Raw genomic sequence first — 23,353 nt, forward strand, 5'->3', positions numbered from 1 at the left:
AGTTAATAAAAAGAAGTGAGTGAATTCAGAAACTTTATGAAAATCTGATAAGCAGAATCACTGAAGGACAGAGAAACAAGACCAGAAAAATGACACAAGCAGAAACACAAGAACTACAACTGACTTCAGCCACACTGAGTGTGAAACCAGTTCACAAACCAGTTTGACATTCTTTTTTTCATACATGTACAGAAGTTCTTATTGAGAATTAACAGATATGGATGTTGATGTTTTATTGAAAATAAAAATTAAATTGAAGTTTGCAGTCACCATCGTGGAGACCAGTGTCTGCTTTAGTTGGGCTCTTGACTCTTTTACATTAACTTTTTTTGGCTGCTGTAACCGAGTGTTTATAAAACACATTTGTTATGGCAGGAAAAGGCCAACATAAAGTTGATCAGGTTTTTTGGCTGTTGTGATGATTCTGTAATCATCTTGGACTTGGTCTAATTCACTATCTATTTCTGTGTAGTCTTTGATTTAATGGGTATTTTATCTTTATTAATTGTATTATATCTGTGACAACAGCATAAGAACCAGCAATGTTTCAGTAATCGTATAGGAGAAACGTATTCAGTAATATTTAGGAGAATACATATGTCTTATAATGCATAAGATCTAGAGACATTGATGATATGCTGCATGTTGTTTTATTTAAACAAATATCTCTATCCATCCAACCTCTATCCTCTTTCCATCCATCTACTAAACTTGAGTACAACATGCATGTTAACTGTACTGTATCAACTTCTGCCATCAGGGAAGCATTATAGAGTTCCACTATTTAAAAGCAACTGTTACAAAAAATCATTTATACCTGTATCTATTAATATTTTAAATAGATGTAGTGATTATTATTAATTACATAAATGTTGTTATTTCTGTGTTGTATGTTGTGTACTACTGCAGCTTTGAGTGCAAGACACATTTCCTGAAAAGAACAATAGAATATAACTCTAACTTTAACTCTACTGACTCTGAAAGCAATGTCTTGGCTCAGATCCTGCATTTGCAGAGTTGACGTGAGGATTATGCTTGCAGTTTGAAGCAAGATTAGATGGCTGTTCATTTTCTTGCACAGACCGATCATTTTACTTCATAAGACCTCAATGTATTGTCAGGAGCCATAGGTATTGATTTTGTTTTGCCTGTAATGTGTTTGTTGTTGTTGTTGTTGTTGTTGTTTTTACTCTCTAAGTGACAGGAGCCATTGACTTGCATTATACGAATTACTAAGGACCACAGTTCCAGCTTAAAAAAAAAAATGGGTAAACTGAAGCTCAACTAAAGTCAAACTCTTATCTCCTCAATGGCTTGATGGTGAGTTAATACCAAACATTTCCACCAAAATATCAACATCTAAACTTCTGTTCATTCTCAATCAACCTCATGCCGTTCCAGAAGACCTAAAGTTAATCTTCTGGTCAGTAAATTAATGTGTAATGGCTGTTGAAGACAGTTGTGAGCTTCCTGAGGCAGTAGTTTTGTAGTTTCTGCCATCATTATATAAGTCCATTCTTGTTCCTTTTTTCAGTGGTTCTGCTTGTTAACAGCAGGTGTTCATCATTAATGCTCAATCATCACTTATAATATTAATATTGAACCACTGTACTCGCATGAACTGATTTAAATATGTTTTTAATACATTAATGGATGTTGAGAGAGGAAATGTCATTGCTGACTATGAAGGCCTCACTGAGCTATCATATTTCAACAAAAATATCTTAATTTGTGTTCCGAAGATTAACAAAGGTCTTACAGGTGTGGAATGGCATGAGTGTGAGTAATAAATGACATAATTTTCATTTTTGGGTGAACTAACCCTTTAACATCAAATTTTCAATGTGGGGTGAACTATCCCTTTATAATGCTGCTTGTCAATGTAAATAAGAGATTCACTGCAATGTAGTCTGCTTCCTTGTTTGTCAGCTTTTGTGCAAAAGCAGAACCCATGAGCTTGCGCTGAAATGATTGACAGCTTCAGATTACACCAACCGATCACTTTCTGAATATTTTCACAATTTATTAATAAATGCTTTATTTATTTCTCATACTGCTAAGAGGACCAATGGCCACATACAAACTGCACATTTTCAGGAGTGACAACTGCAATTAAATGCGGTAGTTATCCAGTGAAGTTTAAAATGCTGCTTGGAGAATTATTATAATTACATGGTCACCGAGAAAGTGCCCCTGGTTAAAATTTCCATATTTTTATTTTCAGATTACTTTTTTTTTTTTTTGCTTGCATTGAATTGTAGAGTGTTTGCCTTTTGTTCTTTCTTTCTTTCTTTGAAAAAACAAAAAAATGAATCCCGCACACTATCAACTTGCAAAACAATAAGAAAGACACTTTATTAGCAACGTTTCGATCGTAAGATCTTCATCAGGCATAAACATTGTATTCAAACTCCATTGTATTTAAAACATCATGAATCACAAAGAATCATCAATATCCAATCAAGATCAGTGATTAAATAATCATTAACACCACATCACATTATTAACTCAACAATTATATAATAAAATGGAATATATATATATATATATAATAAGTCTATGATATCATTAATAATACTCCTTTACATCTAATGATCATATTTCATAACATCACATTAAACAATGCTTCATCATTCATACCCCTAGGTAGAAATTTTTAGATAGAGGGTATCCTTCTGAATGGATTGACGAAGCATTCAGCACTACTTTTCAAAAGACTCGTTCTGATTTATTAAAAGGGTTAGTTCACCCAGAAAAGTGAAAAAATTCCTGTCATTTATTACTCAACCTCATACCGTTCCAAAGTCATTTTTGATACCTTCCGTTAATCTTCGGAACGCAAATTAAGATATTTTTGTTGAAATCCGATGGCTCCGTGAGCTTCCTGATGCAGTGTTTTGAAAAATCGGCCATCATTATATAAGTCGTTTTCAAAGTAGTATTGCTAGGTGCCTCTCAGAAATTAATCTAGTCCTTTATACAAAATATTAATATTGAATCGCTGTACTCGCATGTAACTGATTTAAACTTATGTTTTGTAATACATTAATGGATGTTGAGAGAGAAATATGTCATTGCTGACTATGAAGGCCTACACTGAGCTATCATATTTCAACAAAAATATCTTAATTGTGGTTTGGGCTATCCGAAGACTTAACAAAGGTCTTGAAACAGGTGTGGAATGGCATGAGTGTTCTATCAGAAGTAATAAATGACATAATTTTCATTTTTTGAACTAACCCTTTAACATCAAATTTTCTTCCTTACGCTTCTGTTGGGTGAACTATCCCTTTATAATGCTGCTTGTCAATGTACAGAAAGAGATTCACTGGAATGTAGTCAGCTTTATCACCTTGAATGATGAAGCATTGTTTAATGTGCAAATGTTATGAACCCATGATCATGCGCTGAAATGATTGACAGCTTCATGATTACATATACCGATCACTTTCTGAATATTTTCACAATTTATTAATAAATGCTTTATTTATTAATGTGATCTCATACTGCTAAGAGGACCAATGGCCACTGATTGAAACTGATGACATTTTCAGGATGTTTTAAATACAACTGCAATTAAATGCGGTGTTTATCCTGATGAAGATCTTAAAATGCTGCTTGGAGAATTATTATAATTACATGGTCACCGAGAAAGTGCCCCTGGTTAAAATTTCCATATTTTTATTTTCAGATTACTTTTTTTTTTTTTTGCTTGCATTGAATTGTAGAGTGTTTGCCTTTTGTTTTTTCTTTCTTTCCTTCTTTAAAAAAAAATTGTAGAGTTCGGAATTTTCTAAAGATTCCAGTAAGAAAAAAATTGCCCTCAGGCCTGATATTAACAACTGAACAGAAACACTGTGGCCCAAACATTCTCCTACACTGTTAAAGGTCACCCAGCCAAGTGGAAGACTGACTCTTAAGAAAAGGTCAGATATGCTGGTTGTATGTTGAAAACCTAATGTGGATCCTTATAAACAACTGCAGGGCTGGACAGCTGTTAACTGTCCTATGCGTGTCAGCACAGAAATCCTACAGCATATTAATGCTTCAGATTCTGACATTTGAGAAACATCAAAATGGTTTATCCACCATTACACATGGTTTGATTTTATTGTAGTCTGCAGTCTCTTTATGTCACAGACACGCCAGGCTCTACACTGACCCAATCACAACGCACTCCCTCTCCTGAGTATTAACTAGCCACACCTGACACGCATCAGCACTCATCACCACAGCAGCATAAAAGACACTTCAGAGCATTCAGACACTGTCCGGTCTCGTTAATGCATACCTACCTGTTATGCTTACCTCAAGGACTCTGCTAACTTCTACTTACCCGTATCCAGCGTTCCATGTGACTCCTAGTGTCTCCTCGTCTCCTGTGAGTGTCATCGTGTCTCGTCTGCTCCACGCCTGCCTGCTTCCACGATCCCTGGGAAAGCTAAAGACAAGTATCAGATCCAGTATCATCTTCAGTCACAAACTCCTCTTGCTTCCACTCACCACCTGCACTCTGCCATCTGTCATGGTGTTCAATAAACTGCATATTAACTATACCTGTGTGTCCATCCCCTTCTATACCTAACAGAAGACCAGACCGACACCATCAGAACAACCATGAGTCATCCAGATCCATTTCAAGACCTCGTTGATGCGCTTCGCCGCACGCTCACCAGCACATCCACGCCAGCACCTCCAGCACCTTCAGCATTCACTGCTGCATCTCCACCACTGCATCGCCCACCTTCAGCGACAACTTCCGCATTCACCTCCTGCATCTCCACCGCTGCATCGCCAGTCCCATGGCCAAACCGACGCCCTTCACTGACCTGGTGGAGGACTGCAACGGATTCATCCTGCAGTGTTCGCTGGTCCTAGAGATGCAACCGCACTTGTATCCTGACGACAGCGCAAAGGTGGCTTTCATCATCTCTCAACTGGAAGGAAGAGCTCTCCGCTGGGCTGAACCACTTTGGTCACAGAAAAATCTGGTCGTTAAATCGCTATCAAGTTTAATTTCCCACTTCAAGGAATTTTTGGGGAAACCAGTCTGGGATTCATCCATCGGTGAGCGATTTTATGCAAATTGAAACAAGGTCTCATGTCTGTGTCTGATTATGCCATTCAGTTCTGTACCCTGGCTGCAGCAAGTGGTTGGAATGAACAAGCCCTTATCACCACCTATCATCAAGGCCTCGCTCCACGTGTGCAGTTGCATCTCGCTGCATACGAGGACTCCATCGGGCTCAAGAAATTCATCCAGCTATCCATCAGATTCGCCACTCGTATGCAGCTATGTGTCTCGAAGAGCACCAGGGCCAGCCTTTATTTTCATCCATCCATCCTCCGCCAGCCAGAATCCGTCAGCCATCCAGAACCAGCCACTGAACCCATGCAAATGGAACACACACATCTTTCATCTGCTGAGCAACAGAGGAGGCTAACCCAGAATCTCAGAGTCTTTACGGTGGCCGTACTGGGCATTACATCTCTGAATGCCCCACTCATTCCTGCACAAATCAGGCCTGGTCTACATAGACAATATTTTGATTTACTCCCGGAGCATGGCCGACCATCACCACAATGTTGCGGAGGTCCTCCAACGCCTGAGGGACTTTCAATTCTACCTCAAAGCTGAGAAATGCAGTTTCCATCAGCCCTCAGTGCAGTTTTTAGGATATAACATTCACCACAGTGGCGGCCGCATGGACGAGAGGAAGGTAACTGCTGTCCTAGACTGGCCCGTTGCCACATCCGTGAAAGAGTTACAAAGGTTCCTAGGTTTTGCAAACTTCTACCACAGATTCATCCAAGGTTACAGCTCCATCACCAGCCCACTCAAAAGCCTTCTCAGAAACAAGCCCAAGTCTCTGTCCTGGACTCCAGCCACCACACAAGCCTTTAACACTCTGGGGTCAGTGGTCACGCCGACGTGATCACTGCATTTTTTTTCTAACAAGTGTGAAAGAGACTCAAAATACTCTGTCAATGTTGCACATACAATTAAGAGTTATACACCATTTAAATCTGTGGAATATTTTCTTTTGTGTACACTCCGAGTAAAAACAAGATTTTGTGCTTTTTGTAAAATAAAGAAAACAAACATGATGCGTGATCTCTCTTTTCCCTCTGAACGAAGTCCAATCTGATAGTTCTCAGAAAATGAACTGTAACTTAGTGAATACTAATCACAAAAAAATTAGACGTGTAAATCTTGGAGTTATTCCTCAATATTTACTTATCTGTGCCAAACTGTTCGATTGCAAATTTCCATGCTTCATTCGCGTCGGTGAAAAGCTTCTCTCCCTCGCTGTACGTCACCCGAAGTTTCGCTGGATACAAAATGCCAAACTTCACACCGGGTTTATCCCGAAGGATCTGTCTTACTCTGGCAAAGGCTGCCCGACGTTTTACCACAGCTGACGGGTAGTCTCTGAAGATCTGGATGGAGCGACCGTTGAAGGTTAGTTTTCATTGTGAAGACACTTTGCGCATGATGTTTTCCATTGTATGGCCATGGTGTACCCGAGCAATAAACTGACGCGGTGGGTCACTGTCTTCAGGCCGGGAACGAAGAGCACGGTGCGCGCGATCCAGCACAGGAAGCTCATCTAATTCAAGCACCTCCATGAGCAGCTTAGCTACAAATTCTCTAGCACCTTGACCGTTTTCCAATCCTTCTCGGATTCCCGCGATTCTTATATTTTGCCTCTTAGAATGGCCTTCCAGATCGATGCATTTCTCTGTTAATTCTGACACCTGCTCGGACAAATTTTTACATGAGCTTGTAGTTTCGTAACAGCATCTGACGAGGATGTTCGAGAGTTGTGCGATGGTCATTTATGATTAACTGCATTGCATCAAACTTTGCATCAATTTTCCTCTCCAGCGTCGCAATCTCTCCTTTCAAACTTTCTTTAATATCAGTCTTAACTTTGCCCAGCTCCAGTTGGAGAGATTCAATTGCAAGCAGCACCGGGTCATTGCTTGCTGTTGAGCTGGCCTCTTCCATCGAGCCCGCGGTCTCGGCCGTACTTTCTCCCTCAGCGACATCTTTCTTTCCTTGTTTCTTTGACGGCATTTAAGCAAGAAAATTTAGATTGATTTTGAACGTTTGTCACTATTAAGGGTTCGAGAGCAATAACTAGCTTTATGTTGTCTTGTTTTAATGAAATTTGAGTGAAAATCAGCGGAGCTACAAAACTCACGTCTTACTCCATCTTAAACCCGGAAGTCCCCCAAATACATTATATTTTAAAGAATATAATAGAATACCATTATTTTAAATTGTAATAATATTTCACAGTGTTGCTGTTTTTTCTGTATGTTTGATATACACCATGAACTTGAGACATGATCAATGTCTCACAGGTTTTTTCACAGCCTACCTGACTGAAAGAGCTCATTATTTATGCAGCTCATTAGAGCTCTTTATGCAATTCTTTTGTCTTCTCAGGTGAGAATCACCCATTATACATGAGGATTCCCGCCTCCACACATACTGTGTTTCTTGACCAAAGATGTTTTAGAAAATTTAAATCTCTCTATTGTTTTATATGAACAAGCAGGCAGCATAATTTTTACCTCATTTTGAAGCAAAAACTCTAATCCAGTGTTTCTCAACTCCAGTCCTCGGGACCCACTGCTCTGCACATTTTGTATGTATCCCTTATTTAACACACCTGATTTAGATCATCAGCTCGTTAGGAGAGACTGCATGAACTGAACTGAGTGTGTCAGATAAGAGGGACATACAAAATGTGCAGAGCAGTGGGTCCCGAGGACTGGAGTTGAGAACCACTGCTCTAATCTACAACCTCAAATACCCAGATGTCTTGTGAACAAAGATTTAATATATATTTTTTGGCCTTATTTCAGTGACTTAAGTTTTTTGTTTTTTCAATAACCACGCATAAACGGTATTCCTTCAAAAACACAAACATGTACATACATCTTCCTCACATATTATTGTAGCCTAGTTTGTGCTGAATACAGTGTAATGACACTTTTTCCATTAATATGTTTATGAACAACTGGAAAAAGCACAAATGTCAGAGCATGTCAAAACTTCTCCAGGGCCCCAAAAATCCTCAGACCCCTGAGGGTTAACACCCTGATATCCGCGTTTACAACCGCTCCCCTCCTGGCCCATCCAGACCCAGATCTTCTTTCATCGTCGAAGTTGACGCCTCAACCATGCGGTCAACTATGACATAGGGAACGTGGAGCTGTTGGCCATCAAGCTCGCCCTGGAAGAGTGGAAGCATTGGCTCAAGGGAGCTAAACATCCATTCACAGTGCTGAGAGACCATAAAAATCTGGAGTATTTACTGGACACAAAACGACTGAACCCACGTGAAGACAGATGGGCTCTGTTCTTCACCAGATTCCACTTTACCATCTCCTATCGTCCTGGGTCAAAGAATGTAAAGGCCGATGCTCTGTCCCATATTCATAGTCCTGAAGAAAGCACCGATGATCCAGAGCCCATCATCCCTGAGAAACTGTTTGTCAGCCCCATTACCCGGTCCACTGAAACGGGCACTTTTTTTTCACTGGGCACTGGCCACCCAGGGGTTAATGAGACCCTCGTGACGTATTTCCAAGTGAAACGAAATATTGAATAGAGGGCAGAGTTTTACTTTCTCCTCCTCTCCATCTCTCGCTCATAGCAGACTAACAGTTGGAGGGGAATGGTTTACGCGATTTCAACCCAAGCCATCAAACTGATGTCATCAGGACTCAGAAGTGCCCATTCATGTGTGAAAATGATTCTTTGTGCTCTCTGAACCATTTTTTCACAGTTTTAAAAGTTTCTAAAGAGAAGAGTTTCTAAAAGTTTCTAAAGAGAAGAATTTCTAAAGAGTTTCTCACATTTTCTAAAGAGAAAAGTTGTATACAAGAATTTTACAAGTGTATGGTCCTTATTGTAAAAGGTTTATTTTATCAACTTTTAGGAGTAAATGATCATAAATGAGCCCAGACCCAAAATAATTGGACTAAAAGCTAATTTTAGCTCTTTGAGTTTCAGTGAACTCATGGTGATTCTTCTTTTATGGCTTAAATTGTATGACGAGTCAATGTTTCTTTGGGCATTTACAGAGCAGGAGAAAGACTGGATACTTTCTGTGATTAACTTTTTTTCCTTATTTCTTTTTCTTTTCTTTTTTCTTATTTAGTTTCATTATACATTTTTGCCATTGTCCCACTGCTGGCTTCCTTCAAAGATGTCAGGCATCAATGCCTCATCTGTAACTCTAACATTAATGATTAGCTCCATAAACCCAAACAGTCTCATTCAGTTTAGCTGGGAGTTTAAGGAAATGCTACATGTTGCCTGACTTAGTGACCAAAACGTCTGTCTTTAAAATGCTACAGACTGATTGGTTTTATTAGACTGATTGTAAGTTTACAATATTGTTGGCCCTTGTGGCCATACAAAGCCAAAAGTCCAGACTTCATGATTCCACAATAACTGCCAGGATCAGCATTCACCAGTCACCATGCCCATCTTCTCTGTACACTACATTTACCACCCTTGTAATCACCTGCACACACTTCTCAATAACACACACATATACATATACAGTATCTCACAGAAGTGAGTACACCCCTCACATTTTTGTAAATATTTTATTACATCTTTTCATGTGACAACACTGAAGAAATGACACTTTGCAACAATGTAAAGTAGTGAATGTACAGCTTGTATAACAGTGTAAATTTGCTGTCCCCTCAAAATAACTCAACACACAGTCATTAATGTCTCCACCACTGGCCACAAAAGTGATTACACCCCTAAGTGAAAATGTCCAAATTGTGCCCAAAGTGTCAATATTTTGTGTGGCCACCATTATTTTCCAGCACTACCTTAACCCTCTTGGGCATGGAGTTTACCAGAGCTTCACAGGTTGCCACTGGAGTCCTCTTCCACTCCACCATGATGACATCACGGAGCTGTTGGATGTTAGAGACCTTGCGCACCTCCACCTTTCGTTTGAGGATGCCCCACAAATGCTCAATAGGGTTTAAGTCTGGAGACATGCTTGGCCAGTCCATCACCTTTACCCTCAGCTTCTTTAGCAAGGCAGTGGTAATCTTGGAGGTGTGTTTGGGTTCGTTATCATGTTGGAATACTGCCCTGCGGCCCAGTCTCGGAAGGGAGGGGATCATGCTCTGCTCATTCATGGTTCCCTCAATGAATTGTAGCTCCCTACTGCCAGCAGCACTCATGCAGCCCCAGACCATGACACTCCCACCACCATGCTTGACTGTATTTAAGACACACTTGTTTTTGTACTCCTCACCTTTTTGCTGCCACACACGCTTGACACCATCTGAAAATAAGTTTATCTTGATCTCATCAGACCACAGAACATGTTCCAGTAATCCATGTCCTTAGTCTGCTTGTCTTCAGCAAACTGTTTGCGGGCTTTCTTGTGCATCATCTTTAGAAGAGGCTTCCTTCTGGGATGACAGCCATGCAGCGATAACACCAAATTTAACACACCTGCTCCCCATTCATCTCTGAGAACTTGTAACACTAACAAGTCACATGACACAGGGGAGAGAAAATGGCTAATTGGGCCCAATTTGGACATTTTCACTTAGGGGTGTGCTCACTTTTGTGGCCAGCAGTTTAGACATGAATGGCTGTGTGTTGAGTTATTTTGAGGGGACAGCAAATTTACACTGTTATACAAGCTGTACACTCACTACTTTACATTGTAGCAAAGTGTCATTTCTTTAGTGTTGTCACATGAAAAGATATAATAAAATATTTACAAAAATTTGAAGGGTGTACTCACTTCTGTGAGATACTGTATATATACACATTTTGTTGTTGTTGTTGTTGTTTAATAATCATTTGAAACTTAGCAAATACAGTAGTAGCTCCAGTATTAAGATGAAAGGATTTATCTTGAATTCTGTCATGGAAATTATGTATAAACCTTAGATAAACAATTTAATAATAATTTAAAAATTAATTTATACCTGTATTATATTACACAGTACGCCACAGATGAGCGGTTTGTAAAATTAATTAATGGATGGATGATTCAGCTTCAGGCGCCATCTTCTGCCAAGACGTGGGATTTCATTCAGTGTGTGCAACTCTCACCATGCATTATGGGCATTCACTAGCCATTGAGCACAAATCAGTTGTACACTCGTTATAGCGGTGCATTGTGGGACTTTGAGTGCACTCAATAATGTCCACTAAGGTTTCGGACAGATTTACTGGGATTTTCATGCACAGTTATCTCTAGGGTTTACAGAGAATGGTCAGAGAAAGAAAAAATATCTAGTGAGTGGTAGTTCTTGGGGCAAAAATGCCTTGTTGAGGTCCAGAAGTCGGTAGCACTTTATTTTACAGTACGTGTACTTTCCTGGTACATATATAGTAATTATGTTGTACATACAGGTAAAAGAGTGGTAACACAAGGTACTTACCTGACATGTATGTACATGGAAACTAATAAGAAACACTGCTGTACTTTCCAATGGTACATACATGGTAACTACTTTGTACTGTTGGGTAATAACAGGCACTTACTTATAGTGTCCATATATGGTAACTAACAGACACATTTCTGTACTTACTAATGGCATGTACATGGTAAATATTTTGTACTCACAGACAAGTGTGGGTAATAACAGGCACTTATTTATGGTAACTTGTAAGACACATTACTGTACTTACTAATTGTATATACACAGTTACTATGTAGTACTTACAGACAAGTGTGGGTAATAACAGGCACTTATGTATGGTAACTAGTATACCAAGTACAGTAGTGTTACTGATCTGTATGTATTTCATCAAAATACCCCTATTAAATTAATTATTGTCCTGTAAAGATTAGGCAAGTTGAACCACAAAAGTATATCATCCAGTACTCAAGAATCTTGTACCATGCTCATACCCCACCCTAAGTAATGTGTAAATTACGCATTAACTAACTGGTATATTCACTAGTACGTTCATTATAAGTACATGGGAAAAGGACTGTAAAATAAAGTGCATCCTTGTACATAAACATTACATAGGAATTACCAGATCTTACCAGGTGTAACTTACAAATTAACTAACTTCTATATTCACTAGAACGTTCAGATTAAGTACATGGAAATAGGACTGTAAAATAAAGTGCACCTTTGTACATAAAGATTACATAGGAATTAACGTGATCTTATGAGAATATGTGTGTATTTTTACATAAAATGTGGTTACCACACGTACATTTACTTACATTTTCATACACACAAAAACGTACAACACTGACGTATTTAGAGGACTAAAATGTAAAAATGCTTACGTATTAATAGCAAAAAAACGTAAATCATGTAACGTAAAGTTTGAATGTAAATGAATTCCCCTGTAATAAAATCATGGGATTAATGTTTTAAATCTGTTGTATGTATTCAATTGTCATATCAATACATGTTTTTAGTCGCATTTTTTTTTAATACAGTTTACTCATCTACTTAATATGAAATAACATTTCTGTTTGTGACTTAATATTTAGTTTGTTTGCTGTGAGACAGAAGGCGTTTCTTCTATGCAGTGATTGACAATACAACCATAAGATACATCAAAACACAACATATATTCACAAATCACACCCATTTTATTTGTTTGCTGTACTACGTCTTTAGAATCCATATTTGTAAGGGACAGATCCAAATTCAGCCCTTTATCCATCAATCTTCATCTTCTGTCACAATCCCGGTCGACTCCTGTCAGTTTCTGGACTACACTTCCCACAATCCTCCCTGCCAATCACATGCACTCACTCCACCAATCACCTGTTGCCACATACAGCCATGCACACTCCACAGTAATCACCACACCCAGCTGATACGCATTACCTGGACTATAAAGGACTCACACACACACCACTTCACCGCGAAGTCTTGTATCACCCTGTGGTCATTTCCGAGCGTCATATCCTGTCTGCCTGTTTGTTGTTACCGTTCCTGCCTGTACCTGTTTATTGACCCATTGCTGCCTTTCCTGACCCTTGCCTTGTCTGCTGTTCTGTGAATGATATCTGCCTGTCCTCGATCTTCCACCTGTACTCTGACTACGACTCTGCCTTTTCCTTGCTGTTCCTGTTTGCCCCTGATTGACCCAGCCTGTACGACTATGCTCACTTTGAATAAAAGCTTGCACATGGATATCTGCCTGAGTCCCGATTTGTTACATCTTAATTCTCAGCAGCGACCGTCACAGTCAAAGCTTGCGCTCGTTATAATTTAAATTTGAAAGTAGCACCACCCTCGAGAAGCGTTACGACATGGTTTACGGCACTGATATCAAACGCTCATTTGGTTCTCACCTGCTTCGTCACAGATTGCGACATGCTGTGTTTCAGTGGATTGACCTTTGAATGAGTGCTCGCCTTCATCATATTCTGCTCTGTAAAAAACTATTATTTACCGGCAGAAAGGACTGCGACTGCAACTAATCATCATATGAACTACTTTTGGTACAACATTTTCGCAATAAATTAATTGTTGTGATTATGCTTGTTTGTCTGTCATTCTTTTATTTAAAACAGTACGGAGTTTTAATAAATGTTTATGGGTAGGTTTAAAGGTAGGTGTAGGATTAACAGCTCAAATTATCATTTTAATGTTATATTTTTACGAAAATTGCCATTTTCCTACACATTTCTGTCCATTATGTATAAAATGGGTATGTTTTGCTTCAGGATGGGGTTTAGGGATCTTACATTTTACAAAGTTTAAATATTTAAAAAAATTTCGTTCTAAAAACGTAAGTATTTTTATGTTTTAATGCTATAAATATGTCAATATTGCACATTTTAGCACCTTTCTAAACGTATAAAAATGTACGTTTTGTGTCTTTGAAAGTTACGTATGCTCTTACCAGGTACACATTAACTAACTTGTATATTCACTAGTACGTTCATAGTAAGTACATGGAAATAGGACAGTAAAATAAAGTGCATCCTTGTGCATAAACATTACATAGGAATTACCAGCTCTTACCAGGTGTAACTTACACATTAAATAACTGTTATTCACTAGTACGTTCATAGTAAGTACATGGAAATAGGACTGTAAAATAAAGTGCATCCTTGTACATAAACATTACATAGGAATTACCAGCTCTTACCAGGTGTAACTTACACATTAAATAACTGGTATATTCACTAGTACGTTCATAGCAAGAACATGGAAATAGGACTGTAAAATAAAGTGCATCCTTGTACATAAACATTACATAGGAATTACCAGCTCTTTAACACAATAAGCATTTTAACACAATTAGTAAGTACAGTAATGTGTCTTACAAGTTACCATAAATAAGTGCCTGTTATTACCCACACTTGTCCATAAGTACAAATAGTTACCATGTACATACCACTAGTAAGTACAGTAATGTGTCTTACAAGTTACCATAAAAAAGTACCTGTTATTACCCACACTTGTCCATAAGTACAAATAGTTACCATGTACATATCATTAGTAAGAACAGTAATGTGTCTATTAGTTACCATATACGAACACTATAAGTAAGTGCCTGTTTTTACCCAATACTTGTCTATAGGTACAAAGTAGTTTCCATGTATGAAACATTGGAAAGTACAGCATTGTTTCTTATTACTTTCCATGTACATACATGTCAGGTAAGTACCTTGTGTTACCACGTTTTACCTGTATGTACAACATAATTACATGTACCAAGAAAGTACACGTACTGTAAAATAAAGTGCTACCCAGAAGTCATAGAAGAATTAGCAGACTGGTTTGACTTGTCTGCCATCATCCACATCAACTCTCCATAAAAGTCACGAAGTCACATACGAAGAACGGACCCCTGGATTCCCCTTTCCTCCTTTGTCATCTATTCTGCTCCTATAAAGATAAGAGACACTATTATCATCTGCTTCAGCAATCGATCAGCAACGTGTGTGCAACTTACCTCACTCCTTAATTCACTCTGGTTTTGAATCTGCCCTCATTTTTTTTCTGTCAATAAACACTTAATACTCAACTTTTGCCATTGAGTCTGTGTTTCCATGACAATAACAGAGACGGTAATTTAAAAAAAAAAGGGTTATACAGAAAACACAGAAGGAATTATTAAAAAAAAAAAAATGTGATTGTGAAACAAATTAATGAGTATGGAGTATTTCAAGATAAGGCTACATTGCTGCACTGGTCTCGTATCTCTCACAGAGGAGCTCCGGAAGCATAAAAAGAAGAGTGATGACACTCCTGCCGTTTTATACTCTCTCCACGCCAATTTCTTTGTTTGTTATTTGCTCTTAACCCACTCACTCACCGCACGTCTCCTGCCTCTCTCTCCCGCTGTAGACTTCGCTGAACCACGCCCCCCTTGCCACATACCCCCACCGCCCGACTCAGGCTGGGGAGCCTCCTGGGGCCAGTGTGAGAGATTATTTTTTTATATTCGCCTCTGGCCCGAGATCATCCTCTCCGCTAATCACCGTCGCGAGCATCACTGATTCTCCCTCATTCCATTTTTTTAGGAGATTGAGGTGGTAAACTTGACGTGCTCCCCTCCTATCTGAGCGTATTACCTCATAATCAAGATCCCCAACTTGCCATGTGACCTCAAACGGTCTTTGCCACTTTGCAAGTAATTTTGAACTTGACGTTCAGTTTTGATGTGGAGTTTTGTTCTCAGGTCCAGCACATAGTGAATTTCATTTTTTGATTGAGACGGTCCGTCCTCCCAAGTTTCTCTTATAATGTCTAGCACCCCTCTGGGCTGACGACCATAGAGCAACTTGAAGGTAGAAAACCCCGTGGAGGCTTGCGGGACCTCTCGCACAGCGAACAACAGGGGTTTCAACCATCAATCCCAATTTTTGGCGTCTTCCTGCACGAATTTACAAATCATTGTTTTAAGCGTGCGATTAAAATGTTCGACCAGCCCGTCTGTTTGTGGGTGAAAGACGCTGGTGTGAACCAATTTAATGCCCAATAATTCGTAAAGTTTGCGTAACGTCCATGACATAAACGCCGTGCCCTGATCAGTGAGGATTTCCTTTGGAATCCCCACTTGGGGGATTAAAGAAAACAGTGCGTCAGCAACACTCTTAGCGGAAATGTTGTGGAGAGCCACTGCTTCCAGATATCATGTTGCATAATCCACAATTACTAATGCAAAACGATGTCCTCTTGCTGATCGCTCTAATGGCCTGATGAGGTCCATGCCAATTCTTTAGAAGGGGACCTGCACTAATGGGAGTGGGCGCAAAGGCGCTTTTGGGGTGGCCGGTGGGTTTACCAACTGACATTCACGACAAGACGCGCACCACCTGTGCACATTCTCGTGAATGCCCGGCCAAAAAAATCGGGTCATGAGGTGATTTAGTGTCACCTGTCCTAAATGACCAGCCATTGGATTAGAATGAGCTGCTTGGAAAAGGATTTCCCTGCGACTCCTAGGAACAAACAACTGGGTTGTATCTTTTTTTTGTCTGAGCATCTTGGGTCACTCGATACAACCTATTTTTCATAATTGCAAAATATGGATAAGTAAGTGGTTGTCCAGGATGGAGAGGCTGACCGTCGATGGTAGTGACCTGTTCAAACGCACGTTTCAGCGTCTCATCCTGAGACTGTTCCAGGGGAAAATCATCGCGCTCCGAAAGAATGAGTCTCACGATTCCGCTCTGTTCCCCTGAGGCAGAACTCAGTGGTCCCGGTTCAGTCTTCCCGCCTGCACACTCACGTTCCCCTCCAGTGCATTTTTTCCCCAAGAGGCATCCATACATAAAGCCCCCAATAATTCTGTAAATGCTGGCCAATTGTTTCCCAAAATTAACGGATGCCGGAGGTGCAGGTTAACTGCCACCTCAACACTATGCTTTTCGTCCCGGAATTGAATAATGACTGGCACGATAGGATACTCCACCACATCACTGTGCACACACCGCACCTTAACCACGCGGCTAGTATCCAATACCCCGGATTGTATCAGACTTTGATGGATCGAGGTTTGGTTACATCCTGAATCCACCAATGCCTGATAGGTACCCCCCTTGATACTCACAGGTATTTGGTAACATCCAGCTTGACCAGGGGCAGTCTGCGGACATCCGGGACCCGGACCATTGTCCACACCTCCATAACGTGACACCTGTCCACAAAATGCTCCGGGTCTCCTGGAACCTGGTTATTCCCGCCCCCGGGGCACGCCACCACGTGGTCCTCCGCGAAGTGGATGGCCGACTCCAGCGATGTGGGTCGGTGGCACTGGACACACTCGGCCGTTCTCCTTGGAGGCCGAGGGACGAACTGTTCCAGTACCACTCGGTCGATGATCCTCTCCACGTTGCTCCCGTCGGCCAGCAGCCATTTGCGGCAGGAGTCCAGGCGCTGTTGGGCCATCACGAACTCGGACTCGGCCAGCTCCAAGGACCGGAACCACTGGCGATGTTGTTCAGGGCTCCGGCCGACCCGCTAGATGATGGCCCTCTTCAGGTCATCAAAGACCAGGAGTTTCCGCACCGGAAGCTGCTGTGCCGCTACCTGGGACTCCCCGGAGAGCAGCGGGACCAGGCGCATCGGCCACTGGTCCCTGGGCCACCCACAGACCTCAGCGGTCTTTTCAAAAAGATCCAGGAACGTCTCCGGGTCGTCCTCAGGCCCCATTTTGTTGAGTGGGAGGTGGGTGGGCACAGCTCGTTGGTCCGTGGCTTCCGGCCGAACCTCCCGGTCCATCCAGCTCCGGAACCTCTCGCGGTCCTCCTGCTGGGCTTGGAGAACGGCCTGGAACCGCCTCTCCTGATCCTGTCTCAAGTCCAGCAGGGCCTGGTGTTGGTCTTGTTGCATGACCGCGAGGGATGTAATGATCTCCGCAAACGGCACTGTGGAGGACGCTTGCATGGCGGCGGCTTCCGTCTTCCTTCCCAGGTTTTGGCACCAGTGTAACAGAGTTTGTGTGTGAGGAAGGAAGAGGACAGTGTCGGCTTTGACTACTGGCTGCTTTTATTCACAAATTCCTTAAAACAAAGGTGTGCAGACCGGCACAAAACAGTCATAAATAAATGTTCATTCACTCCAAAATCAAATAGACAGGAATCCAGGAGTGTGGCAGCCAGTAGTCCTCTCTCTCCCTCGCTTCTGCTTCTCCTGGCGTTTTATACTCTCTCCACGCCAATTACTGAAACAAGAGACAGGTGTTTGTTATTTGCGCTTAACCCACTTACTCACCGCAAGTCTCCTGCCTCTCTCTCCCACTGCAGACTTCGCTGAAACACGCACCCTTTGCCACAACCACTCTTGCGTTGTCTTGGCTGAGTGCTTAGGGTGATAGGGTAATTGCACAGTTGGAAGGTACTTCTTACCAAGGCTCTTCTCCCCTGATTGCTCAGTTTGTTTGGTCAGGCAGCCAGCTCTAGAAAGAGTCTTTGCTCCAAACTTAAATTTGGGAACCTTCAGCACAGTATATTTTTTCTAGCCTTCCCCAGATCTTTGCCACGACACAATCTTTGTTTCTGAACTCTGCAGGCAGTTCTTTTGACCTTATTGTCTTGTGGATTGATTTTTTCTTTGATATGTATTTTCAACTGTAAGGCCACATCGACAGGACTGGTGTGTGTTCTTCCAAATCATGTCCAATCAATTGAATTTGCTACAGATTTACTCCAGGTTCTAATCAATCTGTATACACTCACCAACTCAATGCATTTAGGTACTTAGATATGGTCTAACGTTCTGCTGAAGTTCCAACTGAGTATCAGGATTGGTGGTAGAAAGGTGATTTAAGTGGCTTTGAATGTGGAATGGTTGTTGGGATGGGATGGTCTGAGCATTTCAAAAACTGCAGATCTACTTGGATTTTCATGCACAATTATCTCTAGGGTTTACAGAGAATGGTCAGAAAAAGAGAAAATATCCAGTGAGCAGCAGTTCTGTGGGCAAAAATGCCTTGTTGAGGTCCAGAAGTCAGAGAAGAATTAGCAGACTGGTTTGAGCTTTAAATGCCACAGATTTAGTATTGTTGCTGACCACGTCCATCCCATTATAACCAGTGTTATATGGCTACTTCCAGCAGAATAACGAACCATGTCACAAAGCTCAAATCATCTCTAACTAGTTTCTTGAACATGACAAGTTGTTCACTATACTCAAATGGCCTCCACAATCACCAGATCCCAATTCAAGAGAGCACACACCAACACTGGGAGAACATGCAAACTCCACAAATTCTTGAACTAGGGAACTAGCTTTGAGGCAACAATGACCCACTGTGCCATCCTGGCATTAAAGTCATACTTTTAAAATAATATTAAACTATTGAAGAGATGTTTTCAGCCTCTTTGTTCATCAGAGTGTAAAAGAAGAGGTCAAGGCCAAAAAAGGTCCTCCTACTGTTATTGTATTAGCTATAAGATAACTAATTCAATTTAAAATATCAGTCATCACTTAGAGTGAACCTACTTCATTAATAATTACAACACTGCTTCAGTGAATGGACAGTGGGTGTTCCCTGGGCTAAGGCATTAAGACACTATGAAGCTAATTCTGACACTCTGTCCCCTGACACTAGGAAGCTAATTCTATGCAGTGGGAATAACATCAATATATCTTCCAGCTCTTCTTGTTTTCCCAAGTTGCTTTGATTGAGGGACATTTTTTTATTGAAAAATAAAAATAAATCAACTAAGAGGAAAACACCAGTGATCGGAAATTTTCTGGCTGTTGACATGTAACTTGTATTGTTTGCTTTGATTTCACAGTAAACTCCACCTGACCTAAATCAGAAGAGGTTCAATAGAGTCTGACAGAGTGTGTAATTTCTTCAAAGCCTTACGGATGCTGTGTGGGTCTACGAAACAGGGGACAAAGACCCAATGAGTTACGCTTGAATTCCCACCCTCCACCAGTCAGCCATCCACACTGATGTCCTGTAATGGCTTAAGGACCTTGGATGCCCCAAATGCAGATATTAGAGCCAGATTGTTTAAGTCGACAACAGGTCCAATCACATAAGCCCATGACAGAAGTCCTCTTTAACCTGTTAACTGTCACGGCCCACAGCCATTACATATTTAAAACAGTAATATTCTATACTAAACCTAAACTAATCTTGACAAACTATATATCATTTTAAAGCTTAGAATTAATTACAGAGGAGGAGTAATTTATCAATTTGCAACAAGCATATTTTCATACTCATAAAGGCATGTTCAGACCTTTATTTTGAAATAGCAATGAACATGAAAAATCATTAAAGATTGGTTGAAACATGTTTGTTTTCATGCCAAGAGTTCAAAAGATAACATCCATTCAATTTGAGAAATAAAAGGTCTGAAAATGTTTTAAATAGAAAAAAATAAATAAAAGTATTTATGATGCAAATTTATGCAAGTAATTGACTGAAATCATATACGATTTGTATATGCATAGATATTGTAATATTGACTGAAATCATAAGATAATGATATACGAGGAATTAGGTGGAAACATATAAAGCTTGAAGAACAGGCACACAATTTTCCTATTAAAAACTTTTAAAACTCAATTTTTCAAAACTTTTCAAAATTTAAATAAATCCTATATGACTCGCATATGATTCAGTCAAGAATTTTAAATGATTTGTATAGGAAATTACTGATATTCATACACTAAAATCATATACCATTTCATACTGTTGACATGTAAAATTCATATAAGATTTTTACAGTATTCATATATGACCTAAAAAAAAAAAAAAAAAAAAAAAAAAAATCACACGTAAGTTTTATGTGTGATTTTTAGTATGAAAGTGGCCATAGTCTGTCTGATTTTGTATATGACATGTATTTGACTTATATGAAACGCATAAGGTAATTCTGGCTGATTTGAGTAAGGAAGATATATGGTTGCTGTATACGAAACACAGTATTTTTTTTTTTTTTTTTTTTTTTCATATGGGCAGAGGTAAGGGATATAATCAACAGCAGGTTTATTGAACAGAGATGAAAACAACACAGGAGTAATAGCAGTCCAGGTAAGCAGGCTGGTAGAGGGAATGTCATGGTGTAGCTTATCTGTGGGTGATGCAGTCTTTGTGTTTCTTTCTCAGGAGATCCAGTGGGGCTAAGGAGCATGGAAACGACAGAGAGCAGGAGCTGAGGAGAATTAGGATGGCCAGCAGGTAAGTCAATCCAGGAACACAACAAGGTAAGGTTGAGACCAGACAGTGAGTGAATGAGTGGAGTGCAGTATATATGGAGCTGGCTGCTGATTGCTGACAGGTGAATGGTATTAGTAATCTGGAGATTGGGACCTGGTGACGGTGTTGACTCCCTGACAGCTCCCTATTTAAGGTGTCTAAGGGTAAGAGAGTATGTAACATAATTGATAAAGTTAGATAAATTGAGAAAATAATGAAATGGGTTCAGTTACACTGTATTAAAAAAAAAAAAATAGAATTTAACAGTAATATCACATTTTGATAGGAACAGGTTAATTCCATAAAAATGCATAGGCTACAATGACACCAAATGTATTTTACCTGTTGTTCAACTGATTATACGTTACTGAAAAAAAGGCATTTTCTTTTAATTAAAAGTAATTGTTATATGTATTAGTAACCTCACATGTCCTTAAAAAAAATTGTAGAATTTAACAGTCATATCACATTTTGATCAGAACTGTGAATTTCCATAAAAACGCGTACATTGACACCAAATGTAGCCTAATAATAATTTTTATATACAAACAAAACACAGACGCAAGAAAAGCACAGTAAACAATATAAAGAAACAATACAGTGTACATAAACATCACAGATAATCATGGTATTGAAATAAAATGCATAATCCGGAGTGAGACAATACAGTTATCTGACTAGATGGTCTGTGCAACAGAAACAGTAACGTTAGAGTAACAATGCAGCAAACAGTCCCTCGTGCAAGCAAACTGCACCTCGAAGTTTGGACGCAACAAAGACCAAAAAGTGCAAATTCCAGGACCTCAAGCGGCAAACAGGAACACTCGATGATGACTTGATGTTCACCACAGAGCCCAATCGAGTGCACAGCAGACCACAAACGACATAGCAACGCGGACATTCCGTCTGCATTCCGTCCGCATTCCATCCGCAGCATCCACACCGCAAACAACGCCAGGCAAGCCGGCCGGCAGGTTCAGGTAGGCCAGATGTAACACGGCAACAAGAGGCATAGTGGGGCACACCACCTCTGCACATCAACGGGAATCATAAAATGAATTGTCCAGTTAAAGTTCAGGTGAAATGTGTAAGACATAAAAACACAATTTAACAGGACAAAACAGACAAACAGCCCAATTTGAAGCGGCAGCCACTCACACCAGAAACACGTAGACACACAGTACATACACATTATACATACAGCCTACATTTTGTTAGCTATTTAACAGCTATAATGTGTTGCTGGAAAACGTGTAATTTGTGGTGGCATGGGTGAGTACGTCCCCACAACGTTTTCAAACACCTCACTGCAAGGATGTACCCAATAATGATTTTAGGTAGCAGAGCATTCATATCATTTGTTTGTTATAGAGGCGACCAGGCACTATAATGTGTTGTTTCTGAAAACATACTGAGTGCTCATTGCCACCGTTATCAGTGACTGAAGGCAACAGTCAGTGTTCCCTTGTGGCGTGCACTGCACAGTCTTCACAGTTCACACAGAGGAGCGGCTGGAGCGCTTAATGCTATTGCAGAGACCCTGAACTTGTTGTTGTGAAATCACAAAATAAACTGCACACAAATACGTTCGTATTCTTGATAAACAATCATGGATTAACGTCTTTGGTTTTTATGAGATTTAAAAACATATCCTGAGGTCGGATTCTAACTAAGAATCTCAAACTTTTTCGATGAGGATTCAGCCACCAGCCCATTGAAGCTCAACAGCCGTACAGATGATAAAAAAATAGATCTGTCAATAAAATAAAATCAATGTATAATTCAAATTTATTTCTGTACATGTTATTTTTTTTCTGCAATCGTTATTGCACATATTTCACATAACACCTTGTTGGCAGAGGCCATTTACACTAGCTCCACCCACCTATGTCTGGTTAGAGTAGGCAACACCAAAAAAAAGTCAACAAACTACCTAAAGTCTCAGCTAGTGTAGCGTGTAGGGCATGAAGTAATAGATGTCAGCCTTTGCTACAAGTGACCCGCGTTCAAATCTGCCTTTCTTCTCTCTTTTCCCATCACATATCAAATTGACAAATAGACACATAGTTTTTTCATTAAAATTAAGAAAATATTTAAAAATGTAAATAAAGATCCTCTCAGGTATTTAAGCTTATAGGGAAAATCCTACAAATTAATTTAAAATGAGGTCAAGTTGTAAAGATC

This window comes from Chanodichthys erythropterus, chromosome 7, assembly GCF_024489055.1.
Source record: "Chanodichthys erythropterus isolate Z2021 chromosome 7, ASM2448905v1, whole genome shotgun sequence".
Lineage (NCBI taxonomy): Eukaryota > Metazoa > Chordata > Actinopteri > Cypriniformes > Xenocyprididae > Chanodichthys > Chanodichthys erythropterus.